At 36.0% G+C, this 13,828-nt stretch overlaps 1 protein-coding gene across 4 annotated transcripts in view; it reads right to left on the reverse strand.

Moving 5' to 3' along the window:
- Nucleotides 1–13,828, reverse strand: part of CtBP (C-terminal binding protein) — an 89,838-nt gene that overhangs the window by 74,532 nt on the left and 1,478 nt on the right. The gene's annotated exons all lie outside the window — the stretch shown is intronic.

Raw genomic sequence — 13,828 nt, forward strand, 5'->3', positions numbered from 1 at the left:
TCCGAGACGCCAGGTGGCTGTATAATTACCTTCGGCGGTTCCCGTCAATGTCAGACTAAGAGAAAAACCTATGGCTCGGTTAATTAGCATAGTTAATATCGTTTACATGGCTTTATATAGTTTCGCGGGAACCGTGAATGTTAGAATATATCGTTATCATTCATTCAATGGAAATACGAGGTTATTTAAGTATTTTATAAGGTGGGTAGAGTAATTGATATCCACAGCGAGTGAGATAGTTTAGCGATGTAAAACTTTTAAAATTATTAGCTTCTGACCCATTTCATAGTTATCTTTGAAAAATTAATTCAGGGATAAAAGAAGACTTTAATTAATTTATTTTTTATTTTTCGTTAATTTTCATGATTACTTTTTATAGCGCATGTCTCGGTGACTTTAAACTTCAAAAGACATTCAGCTTCGGAGTTTCTTTTAGAAGTGACTTTACGAGAGATAGTGAGGAACTGGAAATGCAATGGTAAAGTATTCAATTATATCCGCGCACAGAAATGTTTTAGTCGGCACGTTTTATCACCGTCGGCAAGGTGTCGTGTGCATGTGATTGCCTCGCCAATTACCAATGCATCGTGTATAACGGGATACCTTCCCGCTCCGAGTTTGGGTATAATTTCCGTAAATTTTATGTCTTAAAGAGTCCGTCGTACAAGGTTTGTGTTTATAAAATACAGTAAAAAAGAAAGTATCTACCAAAATCAATGCACGTAAAACTTAAATTAGCACTTGAATTACAGACAAATAGAATTTACTTATCATACGTATAGGTATTTTATTGGCAGACGACGAAAGAAATAAAACGGATGACTCATCCTGACTATAATGCGACATAATCATGAATACCAAATAATTTCAACATATTGTCGACTTCAACTAAAAAAGGATACAATAATTATAAATTGGCCATTGAGTATTAAGATACGCCGATGAAATAGACGAGTTAAAAAAAGTTTATTACCATAAGTATCGTTTGGAAACGGAATCATTAATTGCAAACGTCGCGCGCATACAGCCAATTTACACACACACAGGAAGTTTTTGCTTCGTCTAGTAAACCGGATCGGTTAAGTCAGCTACTTTTTACTGTGGCGTCGAGGCACGAACCTCGACATAAAAGAAACGCTATCTTAGCGTAAATTCCGCTGACGGGGCAACGCTATGTTTTATCGGGTTTCGGAAATTTAAATTTTCCAATATTAGCACCGGACGTCTTTGAGATGAGATGAGAAATTGCTGTCGTGATATCTTACAGTGTAAAAGGCAAATGGGAAAATTGATGTCGGATTTATTAAATCAATTTTACAAGTTATCAGAGTGATATTGCAAGCACTTCGCTATTACAGGGTTACGAAAACCTCCGACTGTGTAAATGATGCACGTATTTGTCGACATTTTATGAAGTTCGCTTACTGAACTAGGTTTGTAGTGACGCAGTAGCTTAGCCAGTTTGCTCGGGCATATTGTGTTAGCGTAGTTATGATTGTGATAACAATCGAACGTGAGAACCCGCCGTATTTTGCTTACGCCGACCGCAAGACCGCACCTCGTCCCTAAGGTCACCCGGAAATTGAACGTGTTATTTGTGACAAACATTGCGTTTTTACTACATATTAATCTATAAACTTTCACTAGTAATAATGCTAATGTAAGTAAAGTTACCTAACTGCTAATGAGAACACAGTAATAAGAAAATATTGAGTCAGATTTATATTATGTTATTACGTATACACATGTTTTGTATTAGATAAGTTACCTCAGCAATAAATTGGTAAAAATTGGTTACTCATTAAATGCTACAATTCTCAATTTACTTGCTACTCATAATAACGCAACCAGTAATAGAGTTATTTATAAAGATAGGTCAAAACGTAATCTAGTTTGCATTTTTAGAGTAATAGTTCCACCCAAATAACAACCATTTAGTCGAGAGAAAGATCGTAATGAACATCAAAGAGCGAAATCGATATTTCCTCAAAGTAATACGAATGGAAGCACTTTGGAAAACAATCTCCGGTGGTGACTCCATATCGTTTAGTAAACGTCAGCGATCCATTGAGCGGGGAGGTCCCCTCAAAACACGCAAGCAAAAATATACCATTCTTATTTATCTAGGCCGTAAATATACGTGACGCGGACGGAATATTAATTACCAAGAGTATTCGGGTCCACGATGTGTTTTTGTATGAATTATGTTGATGGATGTGGTTGTTGAATTATAGGATGCTGGACTGAGGCTTTATTTTACTTGTATGAGATGGAAATTATATCAAACTAGCTGATCGAGCAAACATTAGTTGAAACATTGAGCTTGATCGCAGCGAGCAAACATTATTTAGTTCTAACATAAGACTTCGATCGCAGCATTGCCGTCACTTTGGACAAAACTAACGAATTACATTTACTAAAATCTTCCTGATGAATAATTTTATCTACAGGTGAGAAGCGCATTAAAATCCGTTTACAAGACAGACGCAGCAGGAGGGCTGGTTTTGTATCCAATTTTGAAATGATAAAGATGATTATAATTAGATATGGCCGTATAATTTCAACTATGATGAGTAGTTTCTGTATTTATTTAGTTAGTTAACGGTACATGAATGTTACTCCCACACACGACCAGTATTTGTGTAACAAGTAATTATATCGGACTACGGATATAATTACTGTCTGATATTTATTTGGACAACTCGAGAAAACATTACCGAATCACATTTCGGTGGGAGTCGTCTTTGTCTAAATGATAAGACAATATTTCATATAAAATATGAAGGAAAAATCTTTGGTAAATAGGAGTCTTAGAAATTCTGGTATATTTGCTCGTACAAGGTATAAATTAGTCTAAAGTACATACCTGACATTAAAGTTAGGTTATCGCAGTTTGGATCGTGAGTATGTAGTATTTGACAATAGCGTGTAGGAACGGTTTAAGCTCCGCCAATGGCTGAGATAAGTATGTGATACAACACAAGATAATTGTGAACAAGAACCGATCGTGCAGATTTTGCTTTAACGACCTGTAAGCTTAGTTTAATCTACCTTATAGATATGTACTTGTTTAAACAATGTACCTCATAAACCTGTGTATGTCTGCTACCATTTTCAGTTAATTTGAAACTGTCCCAGTAAATAACGCAAACTACTATGATTTGCAAGCAGTTTTTGAGATATTTTACTAAAAATATTTAAGAACATAAAAGATTTCATGTTGAAAATGCTTACCATCAAATTCCAAACGACAATAAAAAAGATGGATAAGTTTAAAGTCTGACCTAATTCTGTACGATCAAGGAACCTCACAAAAAACTTTGGACTTTAATACACTTACTCATAATGATACAATGTAAATATGAAAACGGTTTACAGTCGTTTGATAAGCGTTGAAACAGCGACCGCTATCATAAGCCTCGAGTATTTTTCTCTAAGTTATTCCGTTTGAACGTTGATAACCCGATGACATCAATAGCTGGTATATACCGGTATAGCATTATCTGTGTTCTGTGAAATAATAATTACGATAAGGAGGGAAAGAATATACATATAGAAAAGTGATACGTGCTTTTGGACATGTTTTATCAGTGCGGTGATTTTTTGACAGCGTTCTGTCTACTTTTGTGAATGCTTGTTTTTGTGGAAGTGGATTCTTTGGATTTTTATATGTAACGAACATCGACGCTTTATCTAACCTGGAATAAATTGTTACTCGATTTGACCTACATGTAGAAATAAACGTAGGTATACACGTAGTCGAATGGATTTAGAAAAATATTTGCCAATACACAACTCGTCACAACCAAGCCCCTAGCGGAAACCTAGGCATATCTAAACCAAATTATAGCTATTAAAACAATTAAATACACAATTGGTGCCGACTAATACAAACGTTAGAATCACAAATGTTTTGACAATTGGGAATTGGCGGAAATCAGAATTGCAAATAGCCATTAGTAGAAATTCGTAAAATATTTGTTAAATTAACGCTTGTTTACGTGGAACGTGTTCAAATAGAGAATGGGTGGAGTATAATAAATAAACATTACCGGTATAATAACTATTTGGTTTTCGTATTGGTAACATTTAGGTAAATTCGTGTTTATCACCCAATGGTAGGCAAAATGCTATAATTATATGATGCTGGCAAGCCGATCGGAATTGGATTATTGTGGACAGATTCTATACGATAAATATGTAGTAACATTTGGTTTACTAAAATCGAACAGTTTTCTAGGACGTTCATTATCATATCTACATATGTATTAATCAATTACTGTATCATAATTTTCCTATTGCATCATTAGTGTGGAATTGTTGCATCATTCATTAATCAGTGCGATGTAGAACTGTGAACCACTAAAATATAACAACAGCAAAGTATTTGCTTTTGAACTTTGAATCATTTATTTTCTAAGAATATCTCGAGAACACGGTCCAGCAAAGAGATACGTCAACAACCCTCGTATAAAAAGAAGAGCGCAAACCGTAACACAAAACAGAAAACGTAATTCGGTACAAGCAAACAAACAGCGGAACACTGAAATTTTCAAAAGAAACAAATGTTAGCGAGGAAGATAAAAATAAAAATTGTCCAAACAGTCGCAACGACACCCAGACGCGTCGTGGCAACTTCGTACGACTAAGTAATTGCCATTTACAGTTTGTCGTGAACAAACTTCCCAACTGACTCATCTTGCATCTCTCAAAACGACTTTTCCCACCTCCCGTTGTAATAAAATTTACGCGGCATGTTGTTTAATTAACTAACTAACGTTCGTTTTTTCCTCCATTTTCACGTAGCTACGGTTCTTTCGTTTATAAAAACATCTGGGTTCGTTGTTACAAGTGTTCCAACAATTTACTTTTTCTCTTTGCTGGAGAGCGAGTTCTCAAAGGAATAGTCTTTGCAAACGGACTCTTGTAATTAATTATGAAATCTATTCCGTTCTCGGTTCAGTTGGCTTGTTTTCCCGCGCCGGGTAACCCGTCTTGGGCTTACAGTTGTTCCACAAGGTACCGTTGTTATAAACAAAAGAAAACATCGTTCACTTGCAGAATCTCATCAACAAAGCGACCGCATAAATTGTCTAGGTAGACCTTTTGAAACGAGTCGCGTTCTCGTTCATGCTTAGTTCGCCACGGCCACGTCGGCTTACGTCCTGTCGCTGACACACCACTCTCCGCAAAAACAACGTGCCTCCACAATACTACAATAGGTGGCTGAGCTGAGCGGTTTCCTCCCCCCGCCCGCGCGACGCCTCACCCCTCCCACAGTCGCCACTTGTATGACTCAGCACCAAGCTTTAGATCAAATTCGACGTCGCAACGCTCTACTGGCATGTTTTTCGCTGCGAATCTCAGTTTTTTTGCTTATAAAGCATCGGTAATGGCGATACTAGCAAAGATAAAGGTGAGACGTGGTTGAGAATAAATTATAGACGAGTAGCGGGGGAAAGTTATTTTATTGTTTTAATAAAAGTTAGGAAAAGACTCCGAGGAATGCTCTCGGCATTCAAGGGAAACTTTCCTGAGGTTTCGTCCAAGCGATCCGAGAATGTTTTGCAAAGTATAATAAAAACGGTGAATTGTTAAAAGTTAAAAGGCAACAGGAGGGAAGGGCTGACTCGGAAAATAAAACCTGACGAAGAAATAAAAACGGTATAACATTGAGGCGGCGGAACATCTAATCCATTGCCGTGAAGGTATGTCATTTTGTTTCTAAAAAATTACCATGACAAAGAACGCGAAAGGTGAATAACATCGGTCGGAACGGAAACGCAGCCGCGCCGCTGGCTTCCGATACAAAACGGAATCCAATTAACCATCCCATCTCGTCGGCTTTCATTAACCGGCCGAATGACCTGGCAGACACGGTGAAAAAAACGTACGAGGTACGTGCTTTGCGAAAACAGCTTACACAAGACGCCATTAAATACATTTTAATGATCACCATGCGGTATAAACCGTGTGTTTAATTACGTAAAGTGTACGATAAAACAAACGTATAAAGCCAGCCTGAAAATGGTTGCATCCAACTGTGAGAGAAGTGGTGAACGACGGACGTGATAGGAATTTAAGTGCAGCGCTGTTTGACGTCTCATTCTTATTTTTAATGGCTATTGCTTTCTTGTAATTAAACGTTTTTCCTCCTAAGCTCTGTCACAGTTGTAGCTAACAAGTCTAGTAATATAATTCTAGTTTTATCGCTTTTAGAAGCACTATAATTTAGTATACTACGTTTAATTTATATGCAAATATGTGTTTCAATCTCGATAAGAAAACAATATACGGAAGAATTGAGTCTGGGATCGAAGATATGTGAAAGTGAAGTCTGAAATAGTTCGAAACATGCACGGTGTTACCTCATCACTGAAATCACGAAAAAGTTGTGTGAAAACTCTGTGAATGCTTGTATAACAAAATGGAAAGTCATAAACAAAACGTAACAAACTGCTTTTGTTAAAATAAACAAAAGAAGTTTCACAAATAAATCTAAAATATTATTTCCCAGTATCATTAAAAGTATTTTAATAGATAAAGATGTGAGCTACAACTATGGCCAGACATAAAACTGTAAGGTATGGGTACACTAAATTGAGACATAAATTCAGTTCAGTCGCAATAAACAACGGTATGATCGTGTTCAAATGTATAATACTGAATGTTTATATTGCACTGGGAACACCTATCGCGTAGACCCGTCAACGCCCACTAGTTTTTTAGTACACACGTAATTTGAACCGTCCAAACAATATCATCCATCAGCTTTTAGGAGCATTGTGGATGACAGTTGAATATATATTGTAAGAATTATAATTGCAAAATCGCGCACAATTTCACAAAAAAGAGCATGAATTAAACATTTCTATATTAGGAATTTAAACTTAGTCATGTTGACTTTGGCAAAGTTTTAATTTTGACTGAATTTAGTCATTGTGATGCGCAAAAAATCTTTACTTACGTAGAGTTCACGCGATACATATTTTTAGATGATTAAATATTGAGGCAGTCGCGCCCACGACCCGAAGAGCGGCGAATAGACCACGCTCGAAATAAATGTTCATACTGAAATAAATATATTGCTACACTAATACAACTTATACACCGAGTCGTTATCTCACTTCGGGACTAAATATTTTTATGAATAGACGTTGGTAGAAGCCATTATGTGGAGTTTTATTAGTCTGTTTGTTCTATTCAAATTCATAAGAGGTAGATACTAATTAGCATTTGCTTAATAACTCGGGTGGAATTAATAATGTAGATATATCTAATTAACATCACTCTTAGAGTTTATGCAAAATAAAATACATCAAAACGAATTGTAAAGGAAACAAGATATGATTTTCTTCCATATTTTTTTTCCAAACACGTCGTACCTACATCAAATGATTTGCGTTCAATAAGGGGTAACCTCACACTTCAAAACAGATGACAGCATCTTAATTTCCTCTGAAAATAAGCTAACGTACAAAGTTCTACAATGAAAAACACCATATCTACAGTAGGAGAACGTAATCAAAGTCTGTTGAAAATTTTGCGATATCATATTTGGGAGTTCAATTTGGGGCACTCGTATACATTCGCAATAAAGATCAAAGCGACGCCACAAAGAATAAAGAGGCCTTGATAAGTGAGTTACTATCTAAGGGGACAGAACAAGGTCATATCTCAAATCTTGGGCCGATGTGGCACTGAGACATCCGAGAACCCTCGAGGGGAAATAGACGTCCCTCCTCGGCCGACCGCCCCCTGCTTTTGTGTCAAAATCACATTAGCTATTGTTCGACGAAGCTTTGTCGCCGTTGTGTGCGAAATTAACTGTACTCTCTCATATTGTTAAGTGATATAATATTGTGTTAAGGTCACATTTTGTCTTTAAGCTTAACCATACCTTCATCTATGGTGGTCGTTTTATGTATCACCAACTGTAGTGTTATAGTACCCTGCTTTAACGATTCTCCACTAACTAGTTTGGTAAAGCTATACCCGTTTCCTGTGTACATTAAAACTTTTTTATCTCCTCGAGTCCTTTGTAAAGTTTTGGAGTATGAATGAAGTTCTTATTTGTTAAGTTTTTGAAGATAAGCCAACACTACTTTGAGCATATGTTTTGTCCATTTGGCTCGGCGCTGTGAGACTTTCCATTGTGAAAGTTACGTAAGAATAAAACTCACAGTACCCTAATGGCAAAGTAAATTAGTGTCGCCCGCGATTAATATTACCACAAAATTTTAAAGGCAAATTTATTGCGGCTCTCTTCGTGATTTCCCAACAGATAATAACGTCGGACGTGATGAGAGTATATAGGATGATATAAACGAATGCTTTATTAAGTTGATTACGAAACGCGGACATTTCACACAATCGATATTATTACGTCTTTTCGACAATAATACACAAAGCCGGTCGGTAATTACAATTTTAATAGGTCGGTCAGCAAATAGGGTGGTGTCCACGTCCCCACCCTCCAGCGGGAGGAGAGTGCGATGGAGAGAATTAAAGACCCGTTGTACAATAGAGCTGTACGTTACTTAAATTATATAGTTTTTGGCAATTTCTAATTTTATATGATAATATCTATAATCTTGAAATAACAGGTGCTAGTTAATTGGGGTATTCAATGGGCGGAGATAAAGCTATTCTAAAACGCTCTCTCGCGTAGAAAACACCTGGTGGCGACAACCTCGTTAATAATACGTTATTAAAACGATTCATATAAGCGCGTGTGGTAGCCGCTTATTTAATAAGTGTAATTTATATACAAAGCTAGTGTTGATAATAAAAGCGCGGCATGATTATGTCATGGAAATATCCTAGTTTCCAGCTCAAGGCAGATAACAAATTAATAGGACAGTGTTTGTTTCGCGTAGCATCGAGACTGCATAAAATTTCCCGAGTATCTATTTACTCGTGTACTGATTAACTAGAATGGAATGTGGAGAATGTAAACTATTTATTTGCTTTGTGCTATTTAATATACAACTTTTTGCTAGTCTACAATATTAGAATAAATGATGATAAGTGAAAAGATTCACAGGCAATATTTTATAAAATAAAAATGCTTTAAAAGAAATTGCTTTTGAATTAGATATGAATAAGATTAAGTAAATAAGTACTAAAGGTTTGCTTAGTCACCACCGGTTATTATTGCAAGGCACAAGAAATATGGCGTAATTCCGATGAGAACGGAAATTTAAATATACCAAATGAATATTCATGATTTCATGATAATGGAGTAGTTTATTTTAATTTTATATTTGAGTCACCTTTGTGTTACTGTAACATTAAATGATTATAGGCAGTTTTTAGACTTACCGCCATTTGTCCGTACTCATATAACAGCCGAAGATTATTTTATTCTTTCAACTGAAGGCACCTATCTTTTAACTATTCGTGAGCATTGTTTTTCTTTTTGTTTCTTTTTATCGTTTAAGTAAGTTTTTTGTGTTATAGTCACAATAATAAAGAAGGCTATAGGTTATCTAACATCACGCTACGACTTACGAGTTCGGAATAATTAAAAACATGAATGAAAACGCAGGCACAGAACGAACCAATATAAATTAAAGATAAGCTAATTTAAAGGCACAAAAGGGGTAAAGTCAGACAGATACTGTACTTGTATCAACAATCCCTTTACCAAGATATGTGCCATGGTTTCCCATCACAATGAGATAATACCCGACATAGCCCTGTATATTGAATCCTATAAATCCTCAAGCCCATTCAACGCGTCTGTACCTGTGAATAATTAGAGACGTTTCAATGAAATACACCCGTCATCCGTACAAACATCTTGTGAAACCTATTATGGTACATATTCATGCGGGATATCTTGGAATTATATGATAATACTAGCTTTTGCGAGCGACTACGTCTGCATGCTAAGATTTCCCGGGGTAAAAAGTATCTTACTTAAGGTTATAAACTATTAGTGTACCCGATTTCATTTACATCCGTAGTTTTATCGTGAAATAGTAACAAAAAAACATACATCCATTCATACTAAGTTCCGCATTTATAATATTAAAAGGACATATTGATCGCTTGAGTTTTACATTAAGAGTATGTGCATCTATCTCGTATAAAGATAATATAATTAGATCTGTATGTTCCATCGTAAAAAACTATTTACATTAATGGTAACTATTCTGGATGTCCGGTCTTGTAGACGTTAAAAGCATGATAAATGCTGCTTATTATGGTTAATTACTGATTTCATAATAAGGTTTTTGAGTTATACAAGTTGCCCCCAGTCAAGGACGCTTACTAAAGTAGCGTTTGCGACTCTTCTCTCCTGTTTTGGCTTAAAATTACTTAATGACCAAATAAGTCTCCTAATATAACTGTAAAAAACAATAAACCTACCAATGCCATTAGAAAGCAGGAAAGTAATAAAAGCAAACTAATATAATTTCGTCACAAATCGAGCACGCCGTACATCATAAAAATGGGGTCCACTCCAAAAATATCAAACGTTAATTTAATATCGGACTGGAAATACCCAGATGTCATCTTTACGTACAAATTGAAGTGTATGTAAAAAAACTGCATGTCTCTCGAGGTATAATTATGCGCATACATTATGTGCGGCGACAAGACACCGCGTTTGTTACTCATTTATATTATTTAAGCGTTTAATAGTGTTTTTACGAGCGTAGATGACGGTACGTCAGTGTTATAGGCTGTTATTTCATTGTTAGTGTCAATATGATCGATTTCGTAATATTGTACGAATGTCAGAGTGAAATATAATGTGGTAGTATCAGCAGTAAAAATAAATGGATTACAGTTGTAGCCTGCAGGCTGAGTGTGGGTCACCTTTTAGTATGTAAGTTTGGGATATAGTCTAGCAAAGATGGCCAAGTAAGTCTTGGTAAACTTGGCACACCCTCAAGAACTGTACAAGTCACTTTAGGCTAAGTTTTTCACTGTAAAAGCAAATTTACTTTGAAAAGTCCAACGTTAGTGCCTTGGATTGAACACCCAACCGACATCAAATGAGGTACGTATATAAATAACGAACGATTAACGAACAATGTTGATAGGTTAAGAGAAAAATCAAAACTTTCTTTCTTTATACAATACGTAGATCAAAAATAATAATAAATCGAAGGAATAAAACGGTTTTAGTAGTCATTACGTTCACTCAATCGATGACGAAAAATGGGTCACAAAAACGCATTTAGCGGAAGGGGCAGCGATGTATTATTTGGAAATTCAAGCGACCCTTGGGGCTATGATTGTATTCTGTTTGGGGGACGCTAACGGTTACCTATTCATAATGGTTAGAATAGATGCATATTTCGATGCGGGGCGTAAAATACACAAATACATGGCAGTTATAATAATAATTTTATAGCATGATGTAACTTACACGTGTGTGACGATTACATAATAAAATTAACATATATCTATATTGTATACTATTATCAAACGCAGATATTTATAAATATCTATTAAAAAGTCTGAGTGTCAGAGAATTCAAAACATTTAGTAAAAATATGTAAGAGAATTTCATGTTGCGGACTGACATGTTGATAAGGCACACGTGTAGACGGTCATTAACATAATACATTAATTATTGTATAGTAATTATCAAAAATTTACAAATAACAGACGAAATTATACATGCATGAATACTCATTAATACTTAAAACATACTTGAAGCGATTGTCAAGTATAAAGTTAAAACTTATTTATTGACAAACCATGTTCTTCGAAAGGTAATCATTATAGAATAACATCTAATAAACGAGATCTTACAGCGGACGATGGCGCATTATCGAAACCATAAAAGTTTAACATCGAACCGCAATATAAAACCGAACATTGAATTAAAAGGAAACGAGTTATGAAGACACCTTTCCACGGCCTCGGGCGAGAAAACAAAGCTAAATAAAATCGAGGCGATGATTGTAGGCGCGTATTTAAAAGGAACGCGCAATCGATTGCCGATCGACAACCCGCCAGGCCGGTCGTGTGGCGAGAACGTGTGTCCGTGTGTGCCGTGTGTGTACACAACCACACCGCCAACTAACGGATGTGGTCTGTCCGTCCGTCTATTTACCGAGAAGTATCTAAGCGAGCTCCATGGATGTCATATAAACGATTTATAATACACACGCGCGCCCGTTGAAAAATGACTGGGAAAAGTCTAGTGTAACGGTCCGGCGGGCACGCGGGGAAAAGCGTGTGATGCGAGCGTTACGACTTAGGTATATTATGGACTTCTTTTGTTTCAAACAGATCTACAAGATGCTTTCAAAACCCAGTAATTCACTGATGGAAAACAAAAACTTTAAACAAATCCTATGTAAGCACGAAACAAGTTTCAACTATTCATTATAGTGACAACAAAGTTTTCATCCTCACAAAACTTATGCGAAAACAGCGGCAAATACAGTATAAACTAAACTCGTTAAGTAATCGCCAACCCTAGAGCGTGAAGGCAAGCCAAGCGGAGTTACTCTATCGTTATCTACACTTGCTAGTTAGATATAAGAGCAGACTATAGCTAGTATACTTCTTGACATAGCGTGTAAAGATAGGTCGAGGCGAACCGATGCGCTACACTACGTCCTCTTGCCTTTGTTTACGGCACTACTACTAACATACGTATATTTACGTTGCTATGCGCGTTTATACGTGTATGGACAACTAGAGCGCCAACGATTTCGATGGCACACATTATTCATTTAGGTGTGCGGACGCTTGCTGAATATAGATGTGTCATTTTTGGAAAATGTATTGCTATGCAGGCAATTGGTTTATTTTAGATGCAGTTTATTACAAAACGTGTTTGCCGGCTAATGTGTGACGTGATTACCTTAATCATGTTTACTGTGCTGGTTTGAAGCTCGAGTAAGGTTTTGATTGTGGGAAATCTAAAAGGGAAATGACTGCGTAGGATATTATCAACACGTTTATTCAGAGTATTCAACGTTTTATGTCAAGAGTGTTGGTACGTATTTTATGATTGTTCGAGTATTATTCGATATGCAATAATACGACATAACCACTTTACGACCCGCGTAGTAACCAAGTATGACGTGTTCGAGGAACTTTTGAAACTCGAGTGCGGCGATGATTACGACGAATTAAAAAGATAAAATAGATAGACGGATACTCAACACATTATAACTAAGCCATTCTATACAAGTAATTAGTTGATAGAAATCGATCCATTGTAAGCGTTTTCATAAACTTTGCGGCACGAAGAAACCTCGAAAGTATAATTTATTGCGAAGAGAAAAACTTTCTTTTGAATTTGGAAAAGCAATAAATCGAGAAAGAACTTCTTTCATCAAAATTATCAAAACTGGAACCAATAAAAACATGATCCGACGTTTTTCGACATACTTTTTATTGAAAAATAAAAATAAACTTTCAGACAAACAAATTAATGAAACTTGTAAAGAATTCAAACAAAAGCAAAGCCCGACGGCGTACAAACGAAAAAGCTAAATAGGTAAATAATGAAAGGTGAAAACTTTCAAATGAAATCCATTCAAAGTTTTTACCAAACAGAAACTTAGTTGAGTGGAACTGTGAGGGGTACTAATTTAACTTTCGTCGAAGGGACATGAACAATGCTTAACCAATGTACTTTCACATACTTGTGGTGAGATGTGTCACTAGTGTGTGCACAACTAGGCTTCACAATACTTGTATAGTCTGATGAACAATTACAATCTTATTACTTTGTAAGTGGTGAAAACAGTTCTTATAAGATTATATACTGTGAAGTGTCTTATAAGATGCCTAGTAAGAGTTAATAAACACATACATATAGCATAGTACATTGAACTTTACCAAT

The sequence above is a fragment of the Anticarsia gemmatalis genome, chromosome 24 (assembly GCF_050436995.1).
Source record: "Anticarsia gemmatalis isolate Benzon Research Colony breed Stoneville strain chromosome 24, ilAntGemm2 primary, whole genome shotgun sequence".
NCBI lineage: Eukaryota > Metazoa > Arthropoda > Insecta > Lepidoptera > Erebidae > Anticarsia > Anticarsia gemmatalis.